General features: G+C 38.0%; 1 protein-coding gene across 2 annotated transcripts in view; it reads right to left on the reverse strand.

Moving 5' to 3' along the window:
- Nucleotides 1-16,304, reverse strand: part of GRM3 (glutamate metabotropic receptor 3) — a 201,798-nt gene extending 185,494 nt beyond the window's left edge. The window contains exon 1 of one of the 2 annotated variants that reach the window (XM_036010673.1): nucleotides 15,307-16,304. The gene's annotated coding sequence lies outside the window, so the exon portion shown is untranslated. The remainder of the gene's footprint in view (nucleotides 1-15,306) is intronic. The other variant, XM_028526231.2, reaches the window with a different exon arrangement.
- Between the last annotated feature and the right edge of the window lie 9,159 nt (nucleotides 16,305-25,463).

The following is a 25,463-nucleotide window of genomic DNA, read 5'->3' on the forward strand; positions in this document are numbered from 1 at the left end:
CAGCAATGCTCAAACCTACTCTGGGCTGGAACTGCATGGACTAAGGGATATACCCAACACAGACACAAGTTTCACTAAGTGCTTTTATAATCAAAGTAACTAATAAAGCTTGTAAACCACAAGACACACTTCACTGATGAATAAGTTTGGGTTTTGCAGTCAGACTTCTGACACCATCACAGCTTTTTCTTAGGGGGTTATTTAGAACCAAATTATCAAAATAAAGATTTTAAGCATTCTATTTCCTTTTGTGGATTGATTATTTTATTTACTTTTTCCCCTGTTTGTTTTGAGAATTAGGGCTTTCCAATGAGCCTATCTCTAGATTTTGAGTTTACATTACAAACAAGCAAAAATTCCCAGTCTGTCAGAGATCTTCTCCTAGGATACAAGAAAGAGCAGAGTTCAGCTCAACTGCACAATTAATTCACAATCACTTCTGAATGGAGAGAACAGTTGCTGTAAGCTGTTTTGTTCTCTTCCTAGGGGCTTAAGGTCTGTATCAAGTATCAAAATGACTATTCTTTCAAAGTTATCTCTCTTGATTTGTATTCCATAACTACCTCTTCAGGACCTCTTCCTTTTTAATGAGTAAACTCAGCTAAATAAATCAAGCCAAGAACTATATACATGTAAATATACACACTCTGAGAGCTGGATGGATAGAAAAAGGTATAAAGTAGGACAATTTTCTTTTCTAACCACTGGTTTCACCAATGAATCAATTATTATTTTTGTTTTGCACAAGGGAATCTGAGACTTTTTCTTCCTAGAAAATAAAGGAAGTGATTTTTTTCTTTAAATTCACTTTCTCTCTCTCTTTTAATATAAAGATTAAAAGTAGTACAACCTTGCCTTTTCAAGCAGAGGAGAACTTCTTGAGACCAAAGTAACCAATAAATTTTAAACAAAAACCTTTGAAATGGTTTGTTTAGTTGCAGCTGACTCTAAAATTACTGGAGTTAAAAGACCAGGTGAAAACAAGAAACATAAACAGTTAAATATTGGTTTGGCCATAAAGTCTATATTTTTTTTTCTGTAAAATAAGGCACTTTTTTTTCATTTTCACCAATAACTTTATTGATTTGGGTATTTTGAGTATGTCGGCTATCTCCCGGTTGGTATATAATGTTGATTGCTCTCAATTAATGTCTTGATTTGATCTCTATCAACTTCAACTCATCTATCCCATCATGAAGCATCGACCAGCAAGAAATCTCCAGCATGAAAATTCACAAACCACTTTTGTTGCTTTAACACATTCAATCAATCACAGCACCTTCTCCATACACTGCACAAATCTTGTTTTGCATTTCAGTTGTGTTTTTAACTTTTTTGAAATAGTAAAGCTGAATAATAATAATATACTGAAAATGTGTATTCTCTTCCATCTTCAATATTAAAATGGCTACACAAAAATTCACCAATTTTTACATTTTTAAAAAATGCATGCTGATGTGACAGCTATCACAATACAATCTAACAAAATTGTTTCAAATGAAGTTAAAGACAACTCAGCACTACTAGAGCCATCTTATGGAAAAAAACAAAGGAAATTTTTGACCAACCCAATGTATTCTGCCCAATAATATTAACAAATTGAACTAATATTTGGTTATATTACTGATTTTTATTTTCAACAAAGAGCTCAGAATGTCACTAGGTTTTGAGTGTTTTATTTTCAAATCAAGGAGTATAAGACAGCTATTCCAACTTTTTTTGCATATTATATCTTCTACTTTGGGGATGATTTTACTAGAGAGGCATTATAGTCAATGATCAATCTCATGAGTTAAAACTGCTGAAATCCTAGCTATATCTTCACTATGTAAACTTGTGTTAGTGACTTAGTGCTCTCCTCTGTAAAATGGGACTAATAATAGTACCAAATAGGGCTCTTGTGAGGATTAAATGTGTTAATAGGGTTAAGAAAATAAGCAGTACCTGGCATATAGTAAGTACTCAATAAAAGTTATTGTTACTCACAGTCTCCTTCTTATTCTCCTAAAAATGTTGTAGGGAATATGTATGAACAACATCTATGTTATTTTGAGATGTATTATGACAAAGATTTCATTAAACGAAACACCTTGAGGTGTTATTCACTGGCTCTGGTTAGACTTAGTATTATCAAATCAGCTTTATGAATCTTCTCTGAAAATGTTTAAAACATGTTTTAATTTGTGAAAGTTCTGGAAAGCTGAAATCTTCCTGAAGCTGGCTTTCTTGGGAAGTTTACTCAACTGTCATTTTTTATGGTTACCTTCCTCTATTTCCTTGTTTCTTATATGTCACTGTTTAAGGTGAAGAGGAGAAATGTTTTAGGATGAGGGTAGGTTAAGGAATAAGGGAACATATCACCAGTATTTTTGCTAATGATTTTGCTATTTAAACAGCAATTAAAATGTAAATTTATAAATAGGACCTACTGATTTCTTAAGTATAATATAATACTGATTCTGACTTGGGATGCTGAATTCTGTCTTCTTTAGTGATAAAATTTACTTACAGAAACTACATAACTAAAAGGTATCTTTAATATTAATACTGAATTTTAAAGACGAAGGAAATAAGCTCTCGAGTGATTTAATGAATTACTACTCCATTTATTCAATAAATATTTACCGATCTACTATGTGCTACTCAGTCTGCTGGGTAATAGAGAACAGCTGTGAATAAGCAGGCCTGGTCTCTGCCGTTTTTTAACACTTATCAACTACAATGAGGGGGTAGGTGATTATAGTTAGGTGTGATGAAGGGAAGTACAGGGAGCTTGAGGGCTGCATAGCAGGAAGAACTAACCTACTGTAGGAGGTCAAATGTGGTACAGAATTCTAACTGAGCCCTGAAAATTCTAATTGAGTGGGCCAGTGACCTGGGAAGCTGACGAGTCTACCAGAAGGTGTGAAGGGAGAGAGAGGGCAAGGTATGCAAGCTGTTCAGTGTGACTGAAAGAAGTGTGAGTTGAAAGTAATGAGACATAAAGCTGGAGACATATGCCGGTCATAGAGGGCAGGTAAAGCATGTTTTGATTATCCCAAGAGCAATGGAAAAGGTTTGGAGAGTTTTAAGCAGAAAGTAACATGCTCAGATTTGTATGAAGATAATTCTGGCTATAGCTGTTTGGATGGATTGAGAGGGGTAAAGGAGTCAAGGAGGCCAATGGGTGACTTTTGCTGACTTGCAGAAGCCTGATGAGCATCCAGGTTGGTTTAACATACTGCCTGTGGATAGATGTTATTGATTTCATTTCTGTCTTGTTTTCAAATAGTTTTTACTTGGATTATTACATTTTTTGACCCAAGTTCTTAAAAAATTTGCCTTTCTTTTAAAACACCCCTTTCCCTTTATTAAACTAGGGGTTTGATATAGCATGACCTTTTCTATTGTAGGAGGAAAATGATTAGCTTAATTGTTTTGGCTGGTATTTTCCACTCAGCAGCTAATTCTTACCTACCAGGCACTATTCATGTTTCTGTCTGTTAGATTAATTTTGTGTTTCCTATTCCCATTGCCACTGTCCTACTTAGGCCATCATTACCCCTCACCTGAACTATTGCCACAATGAGCCAACTCATTTCCTGGACTCCCAAGGCTTTATTTCCTCATATTTGTTTTCACATTGTGCTTTAAGATTGCCCCGATCAAATGCTTTCAGAGGTTGCCCTCCACCTACAGGAGAAAAGATGGCCACTGTTTCATCTGCTCTTAGAGCCTTACCTTCTCCCTGACCCCCTCACACCCGACTGTTAAACTAAGCCAGTCCACACACTGCTTCACAAACACATCCCATGCACTATTTCTCTACCTTTGCGTAGGTCTTACACAGCCTTTTCCACGTTCTGAAATCTTAATCATATTTCAGGGTCCAGGACAGGAGCAACTTTTTTATATGATATTTTCTACAGTTACTATCAGTTCTACAGTTATTATACCCAAGCAGAATTATTAGCACTCGAGACTCTCTCACAGGTGAGCTCCTAAATTTTCCCGTTATTATAGTTACGTGTGCATATACCTCACCTTTCCCATAAGGTGATAAATTCTAAGGTGAGACAGAGAGACTTTTTATTTTTTGTGTCCTTCTCAGTACTCTGCCCCGTGCCTTGAGAGTAGCAGACACTCCATAAAAACTTATTTAATTGAATTGATGTCACCTTTTATGCCAAATTTTAAAGTCCAGCAGGGAAGAAAGAAATGAGGGAAAGAAATTAATGTTAATGTTTCAGCAAGAAAGATACCCATGAGTAAATATAAAATTTAAAATAGGATTCTGTCATTCATTAGGTATATGTTAAATATTATTATATCTTCCCTTCAATATTATAGACTGCTGAAAAAGACAGACAAGATCTTTGTCCGTCTGGAGTTAATTCTAAGTAAGGAGACAGGTGGATGTTCCAGCCATATAGGCATTGATTTCTGTGAGTCTTTATACAGGTGACCCCATGGAAAATGTTTTTCTGGATTATAAAAAAGTTATAATTTTATTCACTTAGATTATATTACCACACTCATACATTCCTCACAAGCATCTATTGGTATAGTGATACCAAGGCATTTGCTAAACTCACAGCTAAGTGAGAAACCAGATGATTTCCTTGATTTCATAGATGCCCCTCCTAGATTATGGGAATAAGAAGGCAGAAGCTGGTTTGGGATGGGGATGGGGTTCTAGCTTTAGCTAGACAGAGTTGTCCTGTCTGTGGGAGGGTCCAGCGCAGGTGCTGTTATCAGGTGTATGTACTATAAGCATCAGTCTCTGCTAGGGACACAGTGTAGTCTTCAACAATTTAAAATTTTGGTGCCTGAGACAGCCTGACTATTAGGAATCAAATTGTTTTTTCCTGTTTAAGAGAGAGAGAGTGTGTATGTGTGTGTGTGTAAGGGGGAGTATATAGTCTATTTTCTATTGCTTTTCTCTTCACAAAGTCCATTATTAAGTGTGGCATGCAAGTGAGAAAAAGAGGTTGCATAGACCCCTTAGGAGGTAAAGCTGGTGTCCAGGCTTAAGCCTCCTCCACCCCCTGCTGCTCCACCTCATTCCCTCTTTAGCATTTCCTCCACGTGGCTCTGGATGCTGCTTAGAAAACTATCTTTGGCTGTATTTGTGAGGATTGCCAGCTTCAACTAGGCAACCATTCACTTGAATGAAGTAGACACTGAGTGGAGAATGTATAAAAAGTTTCCAAGCAAAGTTTTCCTCTGTTCTGCAGATCTGGAAGGTGAAGGCGAGAACTGTGACAATGTCTTCCCACATCTCCTTAGCTCACAAGAATATAGTTATAAAGACAATTTGAGTTTTAAACGTGCAGTTATCCAAATCCAGAAGCATTTCTATTCTTTAAAATAGAAATAATGTTTTCATTGATGAGACTCTTCAAACACCAGTAACTTCCCTTTGACACATCTCAATATTGCAACTATAAAATACAGGATAAGAGATAAAAAATGAGAATCTTTCCTAATAAAAATGTCCAGAAGATATGTATTGTATGTATTTGTGTATCTTTGTGGGATTTGCTGTAGATAATAGAAGAAAAATTCCTTTGCAATGGAAACAATATATTTCCAGAAAATGAATCTTTCTATACAACTCATGGAGACTGGGCTTTATTAGTTGAGCTTAATCAATCAATTAATTAATTAATTAATACTCATGCTTGCAGAATTTATTTTAGACAACTGATTAATCTAATTAGATTGAATTTTCTGTAGAGAATAATTTTGTACAGTAATTCACTGGGTGTCCTCTGTAGGACAGTCATTCTATATCCAATTGTTACAGACTGAATGTTTGTGCCCCCATCCCATTCATATACTGAAGCACTAACTCCAAAGTGATGGTGTTTGGAGGAGGGACTTTTGGGAGGTAATTAGGTTTAGATGAGGTCATGAGGATGGGGGCCGAATAATGAGATTAGTATCTTTGTAAGGAGAGGAAGAGAGACTAGTGCTCTCTCTCTTTTTTTATTATGTGAGTATATAGCAAGAAGATGGTCCTTCAGGAAGTGAGCTCTCACCAGAATCAGACCTGCCTTGCATCCTGATTTTGGACTTTCCAGTGTAAACTGAAAAAGAGCCACATACTATGTATGACAAGGTCAGGGGAGGCCCTGGAAACTCAAGGCTGAAAGCAACCGCATGGGATGGTCTGAACACAAAAATCCTTAATACAAGCAGGTAATGGTGGGTAGTCACATCCTAGGCATGTAGGTTCTTTGACAAAGGTCACTCTTTACCTTAAGTGATCCTGCCTGATGTGTGTTGCATCTAAGATGATATACCTTTGAAATGTCAGAGTAATCTTTTCCAAACCCCTCAGGGCACAACCTCTACACCAGAGCAGGAGTCCACAGAACCCCTCATTGTTATCTTCTTCCCTGAATAGCATGTCTACATGCTATAAATGTTAATTAACTATCCTGTATCTACCAAAGTAAAATAATTGTGTCTTCCAGTTTTACTTTTTATCCAATCCCAGAGATTTACCCACTTCACTTTTTCTTGTCCCTGTAACCTACCACCAATGGAATCCACGTTACCCCTTTAGGCTCCCTCCTTGGATTGTAATGTATAAAATAAGAGGCAAAACTGCCATTCTCTGCGGCATTCTTTCAATCTGTTGAGATTTCATTTCCTGGCAAATAAACTCATAAATTCTCTACAGGTTTGGACACTTCTTATGTCAAAACTAGCCTCCAGAAATGTTAGAAGTAAATGTCTGTGGCTTAAGCCAGCGAGTCCACCATATTTTGCTATAGCAGTCCAATCAGTGTGTTTAAGCATAATCTGGAAGCTGATTTAATATGTGTACTCCTGAATCCCAACCTAAAGGAAAGTAGTCTGGGATGCATCTGTCCCAGTATTCTTCCTTTTAAGTAAATTCAAAGTGATTTCAAGGCAGGCTCTTCTGGGCAACGGTTTGATGAACAGTATTTACAGCAGAAGTACGCAGATGATTGTTGATGGTACAGTAGGTGGGAGGGAAGGAGGGAAAGGAGGAAGAGAGCTGCTCTGAATTTGTCCTTCAACCTTCTCACTCCTCCCTACTTCATATGTTCCAACTTTTTCCATCTGAGGAGCATCCATAAAAGGATCAGATTCCCTACCTGTATCCCATAGCAAGCAACAAATTTAGGATTTTAGAAGGAAAAAGATGTTGGGAAGGGGAACACTCTACAACATTTCAACCTTTTTCCTACCAGGACTTTATTTGTTCAACAGCTGCAAGAAAGGTCTTTTCCCTTTCAAGTCATGCACATCTGAGAAATCATAGCCTAGAAAGGGATTTTCATTGACAGAATTATGAAGCAGGCATAAATTATAATTTTTCACTCCGCCCACTTCTCACTAAACTGGATAAAGTTGGCTTTTCTGGGCAAAAAGAAATAGAACCAATAAATCCAATGTGTTGGAGTATTAGTGCACTGCATGAACCTAGAAGTATATGGTCTTTTATACTTCTTGGATGAAATACTTTAGTTTGAAATTCAGAAAATTTAAGGAACCAAGGCAGGCACTAGAAAATATGTTTTTTTGGAGGGGGAGTGGGGCTCTTGGCCATCTTCAAAACATTTTTTCCAAGGGCAGGGCTTGAGCAAAGTCTATGGAGGGGGTTAGGAATCTAAATTGAATGTTGTGGCTCCTTATTAATGCTCAGGTGTGGTCTGATCTGGTCACCACTGTATCTGGATTTGACAGAAATCAATAGGATTAATGCATGAGCATGCAGAGGGTCTTTTTTAGAAAAAATAAGAGTCTTCAAAATAGAAACAATTAATTATATTCTCCAGATCTCATTTTCTCCTTGAGGCAGTTACAAATTCCAACTGTTCTGACCTTATCCCCATTTCCCCAATTGGCATGTATTTTGACATATTTTGTAAAAGCAGTTTCTATTATGTTGTATTCATCAACACATGGTGAATTGAAACTGTTAAGCAAAATACAAAATATTACTAATAATCTATCTGTTATATAGTGTTAACAATGAAAAGGAACAGTCCTCACCAGATGGAGGGACAGATCTGTGATATTCATTCATTGTTTATGTCCATAAAATATTCTAGTACAAATCAGAGAGAAAGTTTCAATAAAGCTTCATATTTCAGCTGCTTGACTGTCTGAAATGAAATATAAATTTATACAACCAAGGCAGCATGTTTTCTGCCTGTGGGAAAGCACTCAGGTCAGGGAATCATGAAATATAGGTTTCTCAGAGCTGCCCTATTAACTGAGTCTTTGGCATCATCAGCAGGTCACTTCCTTTCTCTTGTTCTTGATGGGTTTAATTTTTTAAAATTTTTATTTACTTACTGATTTCAGAGATAAACGAAGGAGGGAAAGGGTAGAGAGAGAAAGAGAGATCGACTATTATTCTACTTATTTATACATTCATTGGTTGAAACTTGTAAGTGCCCTGACTGGGGATTGAACCCACAATCTTGGCATATGGGGACAACACTCTAACCCACTTTGCTGCCCAACCATACCTGTGTTTAGAATTTGAAACCCTTGAGCTTGTCCTTTTTTAAGTTGTATATATTATTGAATAAATAGCCGAATGTGTAAAATCCTATGTTTCTTACATAAAGATGAATGACTACTTTAGCTGAGTAAAGAAACTTCAGAATTTTACTATTCTACAAAACATTTTTACCAGCTCATTTTCCTGTTGGGAAGTAGTTAGGTACTAAGAGGAGAGAAACTTCAGCATTTTGGTCTTAACAAGCAGAAATGCTATTCACCTGCACGCAGACTCTTTGTGAGACTGTATTCTCGCCACTGTGTTTAGTTTTGCGGATTGTGATGTGCATCAAATTAGGCTTCAGGAAAGGCCTTTTGTTCCCATTTTCACACCTGGTGCTTATTTCTCAGCTTGTTAATAAACCTGTATCTTCATAAACTTTTCCGATTCTTATTCCCCCCCCCCAGTTCTAGTTAATTTTAAGTAATTTTTCAGTTTATTTCTTCCATTTGCATTTCATTGTCCCTCAGAAGAGACTGTGACTAACTCTTCACAGTGGGGAGAGAAAGGCTGAACCTGTAGGATTCTATCCTCAGTGCCATTTGACTGGTCATCGGTCTCCTTTACCAAAATACGTTCTACTTGGAGCTCAGAACATGTTTGTTGAATAAAATGAAGCCCAATATAAAATATAAATTGAGAGAAAATGTAGCTTATTAGTATAGAAAAAAGGGCTTGGATTAAGAAAGTTTTGAACTCCAGTTCTTCAGTTGTTAATGACCAAAACTGGGGAAAATTACTTTATCTCTCTGGGTCTCCATTTCCCCTTCTTTAAAATGAGGCTGAAGCCCTGGCTGGCATAGCTCAGTGGATTGAGCACGGGCTGCGAACCAAAGTGTCGCAGGTTCAATTCCCAGTTAGGGTACATGCCTGGGTTGCAGGCCATGACCCCCAGCAACCGCAAATTGATGTTTCTCTCTCTCTCTTTCTCCCTCTCTTCCCTCTTTGAAAGTAAATAAATAAAATCTTTAAAAAAAAATGAGGATCAGAGTTCCTACCTCATATGGCTCTTGTGAGTATTAAATGAGACAGAAATTCCATGCAATGTTTTAGCAGAGTTCTCGGCACATGGCAACTGGTCAATAATATCATCAATTATTATGACATACCATGAGTTTTGTCACATCATGGCATCCAGCACAATGTGTCTATAGGGTGTCAGAATATCTATATTTGAAATTTTATTTTATTATTTATTTTTGTATTTTTTAGTTATTTATCAAGAAAAACTATTCCTTAGCTCAAATATTCACATCCAGGAACACAGGTCAGTGACAAACTTCCATGGAATTCAGTCCAAAGAAATTCTTTACATTCCAAGATCACTTTGTATTCTGAAAGATACCAGCCTTCCTCATCGCCTCAGTATCTTTCATGGAATCACAATCTCTGTAGAAATCTGTGTATGCCTTCTTCCTCGGTCAGCCACAGCAAACTTATGAAAAGCTGCATCCCCCAGGGGTACAATGATGACTCCATCAATGTGAAATCATAGGTGCTTGGCCAGAATGCCACTCATCGGAGGTTTTTGCAAAGCACCGGGAGATATGGTAGTTACATTCTCCTCAACCCTAATGCCCTTCCTGATGGAAAAATGGATGACATTCCAGTCCATATGTGAAATTTTAAATCTGAACACGTCTGTTAAATGGAGGAATAGACTTTTTTGTAGGATGGAAGCTTCTCTAGAGTTTAAAATTTGATTATTTGAATACCTTCAACTTCACACATGTTGGTGAAATTTTGTATGTGTTTTAGCATTTTTTCTTGTGTCCCCATGGCACTTCCAGAATCTTATTTTGTTATATTAGGTGTTTACTAAATATTTGTTGACTGATTGCTTTCCTATCCCTATTAGCAAGCTTTTCTTTCTGAAAGTAATTTTTCCCTTAGGGAAGTGTCTTTAAATTGTTATTCTCTTAGCAATCCCCTGCTACATATAAAGGTTGTAATATTTTTCAAACTGTGTGTTTGGTATTGTGGTTTTGAAATTTTCTGATTGGCATGTACCTATACTCTTCCAGATGAACTTATTCAAATGTGGTGTGTGTATGTGGCTGTGGTTGTTGATGTGCGTAGAGCTACACAGGCAAGTAAAAATGACGACTCTCTTGGGCTCGCTGTGGAGATACCCTCTCTATATGTAGTTTTATTTTCACACTATGATGTTTTAGTCTATGCTTGTATAGATTATACATGAATGTTTTCCAAGTTTATTTTGCTTTCCTGTTCTTAAAGCACAGTGTACAGTTTTCAGTTTCATACAAAGATTACTCACTTGGTGAAGAAATATGATAGTCTGTGTAGACACAGACGTCTTAGAATTCCTCAGTCCCAGGGAGAAGTCACAAGTATATTAATGGCCTACTTTTCCTACACCAAGAAAATAGATTTTCCCCTTGTTTCTAAGGAAAATCATTTTGAGGGTACTCACCACTATATGATGAATGGAACTATGAAGACACTTTGGGCCGTCAGGAGGAAGAATAGTGGTTTAAATTTTTTTTTATTCCATGCAGTCTAATTTTACTCTCTTAAAGATATATTCAGTATTGGAATGCCAGTTCTTTTTACTGTTTCCTTAATTTAATCTACACGAATGTTCTTATATGTAGTCTAATGCTCACCAAGCAGTGAAAACACAACATTAAATTGTGGTTTTAACTGCTGATTCACTTTATCCTGAGCCTTACATTTTTCAGACTTGGCAAGGGTAACCTAGGAGCTTATTTCCTGATTTATATAATTTACTCCTCTACTGACGAGCATAACTTGCATCTCAATGGCTGGGACTTGGAGAAACAATTGTGTGGGTTAGTAAGTCTACCAAGATACTTGCTTAAGGCTCTTAAAAGAAACCTACACATGAATATCTTAGAGCCAGATTTTAAGTGAGTAAAGTGAAAACCTCTTTCTCTCTTGTGGTTATTTCAGGTTTTTCTATTTTTAAAGTGACCTTCACATATGGTACCTCCGCATAAATCAAAACTTAGTCCATATTGATATATGCATGATTAAACTTATTTGTCATGATATAGCACAGTGATGAAGTCAAGCTTAATTCTACTAGCTTTTAAGGTTGTTTTAATATGAAGGGGCTATGGCATTCTAACAGAATTACAATATTGTGTTAATGTATACATCTAAACTACACATACTATTATATTCCTAGAACATCTTATTAATTATGGAAATCACTTTTATTTCAATAGTGAAATTTACATGACAACAGCTCCTGGGGCTCAGTGGAGCATCGGATCAGCATGTCACAAAATTCCCTTGTAGTATGGGTGTTGACAGGGTTCTGTTGACATCAAATTTACAATGAAAATGTCTCATAAATGCATATCCACATAGAACATTACTTAGAATAAATCAGCTCAATAGTCCATAGGTCAGTAATGTCACAGATGAAAAATTTCCCTACACTTACATTAGTAACATGAATTATTAAGAATAGATAACCATATGTATTATATCGATGACCTGAAAGATACGTCTCACATATTTAGAAAAGGTGTCCAGATATAGAACTCTCACCTTTGTGTTCCCTCCTGTGATTGTATAAAGCTTTTGCCTACTCCAATTCCTGTATAAATGTGAGATGAAGATTCTAAATCAGGCAACAGAATGGACTGTCCAGAGGGGTTAGAATAGGGAGTAAGTAACAAGACAAAATAGAACAGTAGGATAATTAGGTTGAATATTACAACAAAGTTCTTAATAGGGAGAACTATTAGACTGTGAAATAGTCTTTCAAATGCACTGGAAGAAGTCATTACTTGAGCTATTTAAAATCAGACTGGACTGAAGTACTCCAAAATACAGTATGCTGTGGGGACCAAGCCTACATTAGAAGTAGAAGGAGGGGAATGACCTAATAGCTTCTACCGTCTGTGTGATTACTATGATTGTGCTCATTTTATGTGTTCAGTCTTGGTGGATAATCTATCATTTTATGATACTTCCAGGGAGCAATTTCCACAAATTTGTCTAATGCAAAGCTGGATGCTTTTAGCAGCATCTCAGAAGAGATGAAAATGCACAATAAACAGTATAAAATAGCAAAACTATGAGTAAATACTGCTCCTTTTTTAGGGAGTAACCCTTGGAGAAAACAATTCTCACCCTAGAACTCTGGCCACATTCCAATGTGCATAAATGCATCCTGTCTGCCTGGCTTTCAATGGAGATTAGGTATTAATTTTCATTTCTTTTGTTTAATGGTATCTTGGGATGATGTTGAGTACAAAACAACAAATAGAAACATTTCATTCCCAAGCCAATGACTACATTTTGGCAGGAGGTAGCTAGGACCCTGGAAAAAATCTTGGCAACATTTTGCGACTGATATCTAGTAGAGAAATGGACAATAAAGAGAAAATAGTTTGATTTGAAGAAAAATGTTTGACAAGAAATAAGGAGGATGAAAAGGTATCCAGGGTAGTTGTAAAAATGTTATTGCTGGCAGTCTTTTAAAATAAAACTATCCTCAATCTTGTGCAGTTCTGGTCGATCATCTGCCATGAAGTACAGAAGTGAGGCAGGTGACCTTTTGACAATTATCCTAGTTCTTTTATTCAAAAAAAAATTAATTTAAATTTAATTAACACCCAATTTTATCCTATTGATACCTAATCTGCATTGAAAGCCAGGCAGACAGAATGCATTTGCATTTGTTCAACCTACCAAGTTTAATTGCAGTGATACAAATTCAGAGATGGGATCATTTTGATATTGTGGAGTAAATCATTAGATTTACATTTAGTTCTTTTCATGTGTATACCATAACTTTTTAAAAAAACTATCACACACGAGTGGATCATAGAGTACATTTTCATTATTAATAACATTCTCTGTTTTCATACATTTTCTCAATTTACTAATCACATATTCCTGACTTGTGAAAAATACCATTCAATTTAGATAGAGGTCTCTATCCCCCAAGTCTCCCAAATTTATTTTACTTTTTGTGTTGGCATAATTTTCTATGATTTCATTGGCAAAGATCTAGCTCATAGAACAAAAGATTTTGTATGGACTTTTTTTGGGGGGGCGGGGAATGTAGACACTTGTCAATACTAAAAGATACTTTTACCATGTATCCTTCCTGTTAGTCCAGTGAATATAGATATTCTAGAATTTTCATTCTTTTATTTGTGAAAAATAAGTTTCAAGACTTTTTCTACTCAGTTTCCATCCTGAGCACATGTGCCATTCTGAATACTAATCAAGTCAATCTTAGGGCATATCTATTCAAGAAATCCTTGCAGTTTTGCTGGATGATCAGAACCTGAAAGGATGGACAGGTAAAACCTACAGGTGTGAGGACTTTTTGTAAATATAAGACACTGCCATTATGAAAGGGAAATATCACTTTATTAAGGTGTGGTGTACAATAACTTCCAAAATGTTTTCAAATTCTACTGGGATGTTTTGAGAAAAAAAGTAGCATAACACTAGAGAATCATTAACTAATAACCTAAACATCTTTGGCAGAAACTGCATAGCCCTAGGAGTTTAGTGCCATGGCAATCTAAATGTTCTTGTCATGCCTATACTAAATAAATTTACACAGATGATTAGAGTGCAGGGAGCAGTCTTAAAATGTGTGATCAAATAAAAAAAGCAGACTTCGATTTAGGTAAATTAAAAATGTTTCTCTACCAATAAGTGCCCTTTTCCACTCACAGAAGCACAATATAGCTGTACCGAACAGTTCTAAGAACAGGCAGCACAAATAAATGGAAGGAGGGAAACTCAAAGTAATGAACTATTGCTGGGGTCTTTAACTCACACTGACTTCAACTCACATTGGTTTCAACTTTAATTATACAGACATATAAACTATATATGTCAAACGGCACCATTCAAATGGCAGTAGAAATATTTTATTGGCAAATTAGCTGAGCACTTGGCCACAGATTATTAGAAGTATACAGTTTTGTTATTTGTTATCAAGTCGTGCAATGCTTTAAAATACTTAAAAGGCAGAGGAATGTCTCCTTAAGATATCTACCCAAAAGTGTGATGCCAGGGAAGGAACTAGAAGAAAATCTAAATGAAATCCTTAAGAGACAAGCTTATTGCATATATTATCTAGCCTATTTCTAGATCGCGAATCTCCCGCCCTCTCTGAGTTATCTCGCTGTCTGATAAGGAAAAGGAACAAGACAGATGAAGAGACGTGCTCCCAGTCTGGCTTTTCGATTTTTCGTTCAAGCCAAAGGGAGCAAAGGGCATCGAGTTAGGGATAATTTCCAAGCATCTTTGCAGCAGAGAGAACCTCTGGTCCCTTCTGGTTGCAGAACCAGGTCCTGCTGCCCGCATCAAACCTGGCAACCTCCACACCCACATGAAGCAGCCACTGTGGCAGCTAGTCATCGTAGGATTTCCTGTGCACAAAGCCTAAGGAACCCCCAAAATGAAACGTATCCTGAGACCAGAACAGGGCTGGCGGTGGTTGGCTGATGAGACTGGTCTCTCTGGGGGTCTGCGGGCGTTAGTTGTCCCTCCACCTCTCTCACCCTGGCTGCAGATCTGTGCCCTGAAAGCTGACTCCCTCCTGGAGACACCGAAGTGCGCTCACACACACCAGCTCTCACGCACACCCACATGGCTTCTGCCCTCCACCGTCCCCACCCTGGCAGAACTGTAGGGAGCAGCCTGTGCTCTGCCTCAACTTTCCCGACTGCACCTGCCCCACGCAGCACCCAAGCCACCGCGCCCTCCCCGGGCGCCCTGCAGAGGGACACGTCCTGCTCCGGGCCCCTTACCTCGCACCGACAACTCCTGGCAGGGTCTGGAGCTGACCGTGGTGGCAGCGGCGGCGGCTGAGCCTGCACCCGGGCTCTGGCTCATGGTTGGTCCTCCTCATCCGACACAAAAGAGGTAGCTTGCTGGCTTTGTCCTTTCCGAATCCAAGGAGAACTTATTTTGCCCCCGAAATGGCCAACTTGTGCGCGCCGTTTCCTGTCATAGTGCCCCCTGCCCCTGCCACCGCCCCCTCCCAGCTGCTAGCTGGACCACTGCCCGGTGGCAGAACATCCAGGCCTCCGAGTCAGTGGGGAGTGGGAAAAGGGAGGGTGGGAGTAGAAGAGAGAAAAGAGGTTGGGAAAAGGGGGGACCCAGTGGTCTTTCGTAGTCGGGAGGGGCGCGGTTTCCAGCTGAGTCCCTCTCTTTCTCTTTACAGGCAAACACACTTCCCAGGCGTGGGAGCAACTTTCCTTCACCTTGGCCAGGCTCAAACCATAGCATCTAATTGGGACTCTAGGCAGAGGCACGGACCTGGCATTCTCTCCTCATTCTCTCTTTCTCCTTTCCCCTCTCTGCCTCCCCCTCCCTTTTATAGGGGTGTATCTGCAGAGTCTTCAGTGAGCTAGTGTACCTAGCCGAGAGGATAGTGAAGGGAAAGCCAAAGAGGTTTTGCCAGCTGCTTCGCCTTACTCTGAAACCCAGAGGCAGTGTATGCTAAGGTTGGGAATTTCAGAGAGGTGGGGCGAAGGGGCGTGGGGCAGTGGCAGATCCGCGGCTCTAACTTTGAAGCTCTGTTAGAGCTCTTGGCCATGGGAGAGCAAGCACTGTCAGCCCAGGAAAAGGTTTCCCGTGGTCCCTGTGCACCCGGCTGACTGCATGCTAGAGGAGAAGGGGAGAGCAGGAACAGAGAAGGAGTGAGAGAGCCCGGGAGGCCGGTGTGCAGCTCTGCCCCACACGCAGCTAAACTGCACACTGCAAGCCCCTGGAGAGGGCTTGTGCAGAACAATCTCTGGGTCAGGCGGGAGGGAGACGCTCCCGTTTCCTAGCAACCCTCATCAATCTTCTCGGGATAGCTCCCTCTGAAGGAATTCGATTGGACAGCTCCTGGAGGCAAGACACGCCCCTTCAAGAATGCTGGGCGGCTGCTTTTTTCGCATTCTCCCAAATTTCTTGGTTGTAAGAGAAGAGTGCTGAATTATCTTCCTTTTTATCCTCCTATACTGCCACACCACCCCCTTGCAGCGACCCCACCCCGCCCCTGCATTATCCGTTCTCTAGTCCGTTTGGTTAGCAGACCCAGTCAATGTTCTCCACAGAACCTCTTCTTTCTTCTTATAATTAAATAAATAAAAACCTTAAATCGGTGACGTAGGCACAAAAGAGAAAAAGGCACACGAAAATAGCTTGAATTGGCTCCGAGCTACAGATAAAATTCTAAAGGTAAAATTCCAGGCATCTTTCCATGTTTAGAAACACATGGTACTTAATTTCAAAATCGAAAAACTTCACCGTCATTAATTTTTCCACTCTGATGTACTAACTTCTTGTTAACCAAGGACTGTTATAATGCTTTTTAATGCCACCTTTATTCTTTAATATTTAATGTTAAGTTGTTTAACAACTGCTTTCTTTGTAACCTAGCCAAAACCTGTAAACTACAGAAATAATTTTATCACTGGTTTCTTTAGAAGCTAATGATATTTAGAAGATACGCATGCTTATATACAAATTCCATTGTGAAAGCCACTAAAACTAGAAACTTGAATATATTAAACATTAAAATGTCACTAAGTAGTGAAACTCTAAAAATTGTAGATGCTCTCCTTTCAACATCATTCTGTCTAGAATGCAATAGCACTGTCCAAGTAAAAGCCAGACCTCTCTTCTCTGCATTTCTTTACTATTATCTGACATGTACTGCTTACCACAAATACATCTGACTTTGATAAAAGAAATTTTTCACAATGTTTGTCGAGCAGACAACTGTACATCTAAGAGCAATGATGTAGTGAAGGAAAAGATAAAGTTCTACCTGCTGCAAGGGCTTCCGTACCCATGAAGGCATGTTGGCAGCTCTTGGCTTCATTTAGAGTATTCCAGAAGATTCCTTTTTGCCTTTCAAAAGCTTCATCGGAATCAGTTGAGATCAGAAAGAGTGGAAGAGAGCTGATGTTTTTATCACATTGGAAATGGAAAGTAGCTGTGTTTGCATAAAAGAAAACGATGTATAGACTGAACCGCATTGCCATAGCCTGCATCTAGGTTTTTTAACACAATAAAGATGGTGATGAATAGAGACAAATACTGAAGCAAATTATCACTCTGTTATCAGATCTGGCCTTATGGGACACTTGCCTTTCCACCTGCCACACATGTACAAAGAAATGATGAACACAAGGGCTTTTTGACCCAGTGGTAGAATAATACCTGAATTTGAATACTTTAATTATTACCATTACTTCTTAGCTGTGTGACTTCGGTCAAGTGTTTTAACCTCATTATATCTCAGTTTTATCATCTGCAAAGTGGGACTAATGCTTGCTCATCTCTCAGTTATTTTTAGGGTTAATAAGTACCTTGTAAGCAACAGGAAAATGTGAGTTTTGACTATTAGTCTCTTACTTATAGTTAACTGATGGTATCTTAATTGTTGAGCCTAGGTAATATTTAATTGAAGCAATTATTCTTATACTTTAATTCTTCCTTTTAAATTTAACTTGATTTCATCATTGACTGGGAATATAATTTTAAGTTGTATGTTTATTTGTTGATGTGTTTTTGTGTACGTGCATGTTTTCAAGTTTCTTTTGAGAAGCCCGAGAGGATAGGACTAAATAACAACCTCTGGCTAAATAGCATGTCAATTAGGAAATGATGTCTCTCTTCCCCTTCTCCCAAGTATTCTAACTGGGCTCTGTTTCTAAACAATTCTAGTTCCTTCTTTTAAACACCCCTGGTATGGCATGGTTATCTTTGTCTTTTTTCAAGTCAAAACACATGTCTATTTGGACATCTATATTACTCTTTCTAGTTCATATTTTATATTAGTTTGATTTTTACTAACCTATATTTATTTGAATGATTAATTATGATATTTCTTCTTAGGATCCCCTACAGTTAATGCCCTGACTTCTGCTATACTAGTTTTTAAATATGGCTCATTAAGCATACCATCCTTCATTCAGAAATAACACTGAGGTGATTTGCTGTCATTATCAATTACAAATACAATGACTTCCATATCCCTATTCTGATTCAGACTACACTCTCAATAGTATTCTCTTTGGGGTCAATCTCTATGGGCTCAGTACAGAAATCAATTTCATTGTTGATTTCTACTATCAGTCAGCAGTGCCAGCTACTTTGATCATATGTAGGAAATCAGGTACCCAGTTTGTCTGGGACAGTTGTGGTTTACGTCTACGTGTAGGTGTATTCACAGTGCACAGTGTGCACAGTTCGTTTTTCGAAAGTGTCAGGTTTGATTATTAATTTATATGGCTACCTTAAGCTTCTAATTGTCTGGCCAATATCTCTTGCCTCAGCCTTCCCTTGCTCCATCTGCTATGCAGCTATTAAGTTCCTCTGTGTAACTCTTTTTCCAGTATAGGACTGATTAGTTCTGCAGTCTTAATACATGTTTTTATAAATATATATTGTATTTATAAAATATTACAATTTATATTTAATTTGCTTATAAATATCACTCATTCATTTTTTCAACTTCTTTCAAAATATGTTGCCCCTTGGATCCTTTGTGAAATCTGATTTTAATTACTATTATACCATATAGAACAAAAGTTAGTCTTAATTTTGATTGAAGCTTCAAGGCAAAAGGTGTCAACTCCTCCATATTCCAAAACAAGAGTTACCAGAAACACTCTGCTGAACTCGAGTGGAGTATCTTTAAACTACACGGATTATAAAAGAGTTAAAGTTCAAGAAGCTGAGAGATGAAGAAAGTTGGAATTCAGAGTTTTTGATATGATCCCAATATGCCAGTAGGTCCAGAGTGGGAACGTGTGTGCTTTTTTCTCACTTCACCTCTAGTGAGGAGTGCTGCTACTTCAGCAAAAGTATTGCTGTGTCCCTGGAATTAGGGTGATACAGTAGACTGCTTTTTAATTTACAGCAGAAAATTATAAAATACAAGAGGCTGTGTGTTGATCAGTCTCCAAAAAGCTGAAAGAAAAGAAGGCTGAATTTGCTGTGACTGCACTCCCACCTATGACAGGTAAGAGGGTTTGGTTTCCTTGACACTGTGTGATGGGAGAGTGAGCACAGAGCAGAACATGTGTCTTCTTAGCGCCTAACCAGAGGGGCCTGGTGTAGAAACTCAAGATGCCTGGTAGACAGTCTGTGGAGGGCACAGGCCTGCAGGAGTGCAACTGTGTAGGTTGTGTACTACACAAACACACCCAGTGGAAGGGTGAGAAGGAGCCCTGTGCCCAGTGCTTATGTGCCAGGCTGTGTCAATCTGGTGGAAGGCTGTCCTTTGTAATTCACCAGTCTGGAGGGGTACCTTTTTCTAATTCACATACATGGTGCTAGGAGAAGCTGGCAGGTGAAGTGCATACAACCAGGAGCCTTGGCTAGAGTAGTTAAGTATCCAGTCACAAAAGCCTCATCAAAATCAGGTCAGATTCTGCAACAAGAGATCTCCAGAGTCTGAGGGTCTTCAAAGAACTGATTAAATTGGGATTAAAAAAGTCAGCTTTGAATAACTGCTAAGCCCAGGAACAAGCAATGCCAGATCAGTATTGGTCAAATAGGACTTTCCTTGTCTCATTGTACCTTCTATCCCTGACCTCTTCAACTCTGAGGGATCAAAAGCTCCATCAGCTGATTAAGGTGGAGGGAGGATGACATGAGGAGCTGGCTGAGCAGAGGAAAGAGTCTGCCGGGTCTCACTGCAGGCCTTTCCCCTACTGCTTTCCCAGGCTGGGAAGGGAGCAGCTTCAGCACAGATGGATGTCGGGATTTTTATTTTTACTCTGCACTGAACCTAATTCTACCTGTGTGTGTGTGTGTGTGTGTGTGTGTGTGTGTGTGTGTGTGTTTTAAGTAAAGGAAGAAATTTTTATTTGAGAAAAATCTGAAAGTCAAGACAATGGCCTTGAATTATATCCAAGGGGACAGAGAAGAACAAACCCCATGGGCAAGGTATGCGGCAGCAATGGGGAAAAAGAACAAAATGGTTTTTGTGGTACTTTGTGAAACTTACTTTTCAGGTCTATAAATGGTCTCATTAGTATTTTGGAGTCTTTTGTATTTTATCTCTGATTCTTATAAGGGAAAATTAAAAGAAATAGTCCTTGGATATTTACTATGTATTTTTTTGTTATTTTTTTTAATCCTGCATATTGTATAGTTAATAGCTGAATTGAGATTGCTTCTAAACTAGAATATTCAACTATTAAAATACTTATCAGCCAGAAGGGCTTCTTCAGAAATTTTAAATGTTCAATCATTAATTAAATATTAATAAAATAAATAAAATATAAAATAGATATTAATAAAATTAATACATTCTTTGAAAATACTCATCACAAGAAATTGAATACTTGTTTATTTGTCTTTCCCATTAACTGGCAGTTTCAGACACCAGTGCTGTTGTGCTCACCATTATGTCCTGGTACTTATGGAAACGATATGTGTGTGGAAGGCTGAGGGTTGGGAGAAGACTTGCTAGCAGACATTTACTGAGTGAATAAATTAGCCTTTACAGATTAAAAGATCATATTGATTTTTAACAGGTGTTGCCAAAATTTACACAGGAGGAGTTTAAAATTGTTAATCTGGTTCATTAATCAGGTTTATAACTATTAATCTGGTCCACCCACTTCATGAGCAGAGTGGGTTTTTGTGGTGTCACTTCTCGATCTCTCAAGCCTAAAACTGCCTGATATGTTGTAAAGCCAATAGCCATCTGATGAATGAAAGATTAAATGCTTGGAAGTTCTTAGAAATTTTGTCTAAATTTTGTATTTTCATGACAAGTAAGCTATTTTTAAGTCTTTAAAAAAGACTGTTTGCGGGGGGCTGGGCAGGAATGACAGGATCTGATAAAGGCTGTGAGCTGTATATGGGAATTAAAGCCTCTGGGCACAGCCACTGGTTGGAGGAGTTAACTTATACCCACACTGCGGTGGAATAAATCACCACTTTTACTCCAGACTCATGACTCCAGTCTAAATAAATGATGCAGAGCACAAACAGTAAAGGAGTTCAGAAGAAGAAAAAGCATGCCCACTGGTTTTGCCTTTCCACTTACACATTTAATCTCAGAGATTTTGGCAAAGAGTTATATTGTATACTTTAGATGTAACATACGCTAATGTTATTTAGTTTGGTCTTATGATGATTATATCTTTCCTGAGACTTCAAATCTATTTTTCACACCTGGGAGTGATGACATACCAACTGGGTCATTCCAAGTCAGCCTTCAGTTTAGAGCAAGGTCCATTAGTTATGTATATATGTATGTATGTATTCTAATAACATTTATTGGAAACCAGCATGAGCGAAGCACTGTGCTAAGTATGTAAGATACCAAGGATATAAGATAGGGGCCCTGACCTTGAAGATTTCTTTTCTGATAATGGTGAGCAGAATTGTCAAAAAATCATTTAAAAATACAATAGGATGGATTATATAAGAGAGGTACTTTAGGAAGAAGAGTGACCTAGTAGATTGACTGCCATATATATATACATATATACACTCAAGATAAAATTCCTGAGCTTAAGTAGCCTTTCAATATGATGATCCAAGACAGGAACCTGCTGTTCAACAAGCCCTCTACTTGAAGACTTAACTTTGAAATACATATGTGTGAGAAATGGAAACACATCACTTAAAAATGCATTTTGGTTACAAGTTAACACATAGCCCAATGAACAATGGGTTAAACCAATAATGGTTATTTTAGTTCATTTATTTTTATATACCCAGACTATGGAAATAGGTATTGCTTTGGTGACTTATCCTCAGGGCCAGCATTATTACTTTTTCCTTCGTGTTATAATACTGTTGCGCCTGCTCCAGCTATTTCATCACTCACTCAGGAGACAGGAATAAGCAGGATCAGCAGTGTAGGCTTTTTTTGCCCTGTGTGCAGGAATGTACCATCTTTATCAAAACCACATCATGTAGTATCATTTACGCTTAACCAGCCAGACCTGATCATATGATGGCCCATAGCTACAAATTAGGCTGGAAAAGTATGTAGTTAGCTTTTCTAGTCTTTTTTGTGTAAGGTACTCAGAAAGCAGATAAATGAGATTGGCAGTTGGGTCGGCCAGCCAGTGGTATCTGATTCAGGGAGTAATCTCACTGCTTCCCTATAAACCTTTTCTGTACTAGTGAGAGTGTTCTAGCCTGTCATTTAATTTTTGACTTGAAAGTGAAGTGACACAAATAGATTTTCTATGGAAGGAAAAAATATTTGTAGTTTCCTATTGAGGGCACTTATTCATTGCTTTTTTTAAAGCTGTGGCCAAGTGACATTTTTAATCAACTCTAAAGTGTAGTCAACTGTAGTACGCGTTCTTAATTATGCTGATGCCTGGCTCATCCTTTATCTGGAAGCAGTATATACCATTTCAGATTCTTAGGGTATAAAAGTATGTGTCCATTGAAAGAAAACCCTAAATTGCAAGGCAAACTACTTAAATTGGTAGGTGTGTGTACAAGTTCCAAACACAATTATGCCATTAGAGCTATTCTGGAGAATGTTAAGTAAATATTATATGCATTTTAAGTACACACACACACACATACAACCCAACCAAACAAACAAAAAACTAAGCGTTGACTCCTGAAGCATAAATGTGCACTGAGATACCGCTAGTGGTTCTGCTCTGAGGATTCATTAAATAATAAGCATTTACTGAGGGCCTGCCCTGTGCCCAGCGATGTGCTTCATGCTGGGGATGCAACTTAGATTACTTCAATGTGGCTCTTAATGTTGTGGAGCACACTACTATAGAATGCTTTCAGTCAATTTGGAACTTTAGTTTTAGGAAGGTTTGAAGCATCATCTTTGTGAGTATGAGAGATATCGCCAGTTTTCACTGTTATATTTCAGGTTATTTTACTCTAATTCATAATACTCTGCTTTTTAAATTTAGTTTATCTTGCTACATTGGAAATATTCCTTTCATTAAAAGCGAAAGCAAAACAAACCAAAAACCTCATGCCCTGTTTCTACCTTTCCTTCTTTAATTTTTCATATGTTTGAATAATAGTTAATAAATTTTGTTAACTATTGTTAAATTTTAGTTTGTAAATGAATCCATTTTTTAAGTTTTTAGTGTGAAAAGCAATGACCTTACTATGGAAATCTTATCTATTGGTAAAATCAAGGTCCTGAATAATAAAGAAATTTTTTTTGTTTGATCTAGTGTGAGGACACCTTAAGAGAGGAAAGGTTCTGGGTGGAGATACCACACAAATGTTAATGTAAGATGCTAAGATTTACTGTCTTTTGTAGGCTAGAATTTAATTAAACAAATTCAAGCTTCAGAAAAAGTTTTTAAATCATATTTTATTGTTATACTATTACTGTTGTCTCAATTGTTCCCCCTGTGTCCTCTTCTACCCACCCCACCCCACCCCCCACTCTCCCAGTGAGTTCCCACCCTGTTGCCCATGTCCATGGGTCATCCATACATGTTCTTTGTCTAGCCTCTTCCCCTTCTTTCCACCATTGTCCCCCTCCCCACTCTCTTCTGGTCATTTTCAGGCTACTCCATGTTTCCATGCCTGTGGTTCTGTTTTGTTCATTAGTTTATTTTGTTCATTACATTCCACTTTTAGGTGAGATCAAATAAGCCAGTTGGTGAAAGGAAAAATTTTCTTAGGAAAATCATGTTTTGCTTGAATTATCTTAGCAATTCAGTCAAAACCTTAATTAGGCAATTGTTTCTATTCTCTGGTTTAGTTTGGTAGTGGAGATTCATTCACTGAGGGCATGACACTTCAATCAGATGTAGTGTCAAATTAGTAGGACACAATGCAAATTACAAAACCCATACTGTTCACTTCAGAATATCTCAGGTGGAAAAGAAGTGTTGGATTGAAGTTCTGAGGAAATGTTTATTAGAGTTATGTGTTAGTCACAAATCTTTACAATAATGAATCATTATTTTTCCTAAACCATAATCTAAAGGTTGTAGAGCAAATGTGTTTTTTTTAAAAGATTTTATTTATTTTTAGATAAAGGGAAGGAGAAAGAGAAAGAGAGAAACATTAATGTGTGGTTGCCTCTCACGCACCCCCACTGGGGACCTGACCTGGCCTGAAACCCAGCCTTGTGCCCTGACTGGGAATTGAACCTGCAACCATTTGGTTCACAGGCCGGTGCTCAATCTACTGAGCCACACCAGCCAGGGCAAGTGTACTTTTATTAGTTGCAGTGATTAAAGTGCTGAGAGGTTGTCCTTCATAGGGCTTTCGGGGAAGAAACTACAAACCCCTTTCTCTGCCTTAAGTAAATTATTTTAGTTTCTTAGTAGTTTACTCTTTCAATAATGAAGTTCCTCTTGACCATCCCGACTCTCACTCATCCATATTTTAAGGATCTGAGTTCCTAACTGTTGTTTGAAGAACATGTACAGGTGAAAGACTTATCGAGTAAGAACAATGGAAGACTTACCGAGAAAGTCAGCCAGTCCAGTGCTCCTCAAACTTTTTTTGCCCAGAAGCCCAATTTGATGATGTTTCACTGGCTGTCATTCTCAAAGGTATATTTAAAGTTATTCTGAATTCTGTTGTCAGCTGTAGCTCATTTTTTTTTTCTTTCACGGAAGGAAGATATTGGAATGCAGTTGAGTAAGAGTGACTTTATTCTAGGAACACCCTGTATCCTTGTTAGTTTACATAGAAAGTAAAACATTCAGACAAAGGAAAACATTCAAAAGCCTTGACACTTTGTTACAGGATAGGAACTACTGGCCTCTTCCATTATGTTCCCTCTTGTGGAAATAGCCAAGATAAATCTGTGACACCCACGCCTTCCTGAGAGGCCTGTTCTTGCTTATATTAACATTTTTTCTCTGGGTTGTACTTGTTTTCTTCTTTAGTCCTCACCTGAGGATATGCACATTGATTTTATTTATTTATTTATTTATTTATTTATTTATTTATTTTTAATTGTTTTATTGTTGTTCAAGTA

This window comes from Phyllostomus discolor, chromosome 10 (assembly GCF_004126475.2).
Source record: "Phyllostomus discolor isolate MPI-MPIP mPhyDis1 chromosome 10, mPhyDis1.pri.v3, whole genome shotgun sequence".
Taxonomy (NCBI): Eukaryota; Metazoa; Chordata; class Mammalia; order Chiroptera; family Phyllostomidae; genus Phyllostomus; species Phyllostomus discolor.